The 1,051-nt window shown below is 36.5% G+C and overlaps 1 non-coding gene across 1 annotated transcript; it reads left to right on the top strand.

The window, feature by feature from the left end:
- Positions 1-459: 459 nt before the first annotated feature.
- LOC122709735 lies at positions 460-560 on the top strand. The gene has a single exon (XR_006345703.1). It is a non-coding gene; the product is annotated as a U6 spliceosomal RNA (small nuclear RNA).
- The last annotated feature ends 491 nt before the right edge of the window (positions 561-1,051 follow it).

Here is a 1,051-nt window from a genome sequence, read left to right as displayed (position 1 = left end):
TATGAGTAATAGCTTTAAAAATTTTTTCATAAAGCAAAATTTTAAAGGGTAATACTGATAATTATTTTTAAAAACTTTCCCACTTTCACTTCATTTTGTATTATTTAGCTTTAAGTGGAAAAAATAAATATAGAAGAAAATAATTAAGAAATAAAGGGTAAGCCCAAAAGATTGTAAAGAAAAAAGAATATAAGATTGGGCAACATTAATATTAAATTTCCTACCTCTCCTTCAAATCAATTAAAAAAAATAGGTTCAGGGAAACTTAGACACACAAAACATGAATTTGAAGCTATATTAGGAAAGAGCCTTTCATTTCCTGTATGGAACTAGAGGTCGGGGGTGTGGCAAAGGAAAATAACAGCCATGAAGGTGCATCTGTATACTCACATGTCTAAAACTAATGGAACATTTTTACATATATCAGGAGATCTAAGACTTATATTAACAATCTGACTAGTGCTGGCTTCGGCAGCACATACACTAACCCTGGAATGATACGAAAATCAGTATGGCCCCTTCATAAGAATGACATGCAAATTTACATTCTATACTTTTTTTAAAAGGTAACCATGTGGTATGATAGATGTGTTAGTTAACTTGATTATGGTGACCATTTCAAAATGTACACATATTGTCATGTTGTACACCTTAAATATATACAATTTCACTTGTCCATTACTTGTCAGTTTGTCAAAATAGGGGAAAAAAAAAAGAAAAACAATCAGTAAGTACCTTTCTAACATTTTGCCCTTTCAGTTCAGTTCAGTTCGGTTCAGTTGGTCAGTTGTGCCTGACTCTTTGCGACCCCATGGACTGCAGCTCGCCAGGCTTCCCTATCCATCACCAACTCCCAGAGCTTTCTCAAACTCATGTCTGTTGAATCGGTGATGCCATCCAACCACCTCATCCTCTGTCGTCCCCTTCTCCTCCTGCCTTCAGTCTTTCCCAGCATCAGGGTCTTTTCCAAGGAGTCGGTTGTTTGTATCAGGTGGCCAAAGTGTTGGAGCTTCCGCTTCAATTTTGCCCTTTACCTGAAGGCTAACTGCGC

This window comes from Cervus elaphus, chromosome 15 (genome assembly GCF_910594005.1).
Source record: "Cervus elaphus chromosome 15, mCerEla1.1, whole genome shotgun sequence".
In the NCBI taxonomy this organism is placed as follows: Eukaryota; Metazoa; Chordata; class Mammalia; order Artiodactyla; family Cervidae; genus Cervus; species Cervus elaphus.
Note: the sequence above shows the minus strand (reverse complement) of the source record. Positions and strands in the feature narration are given on the sequence as shown.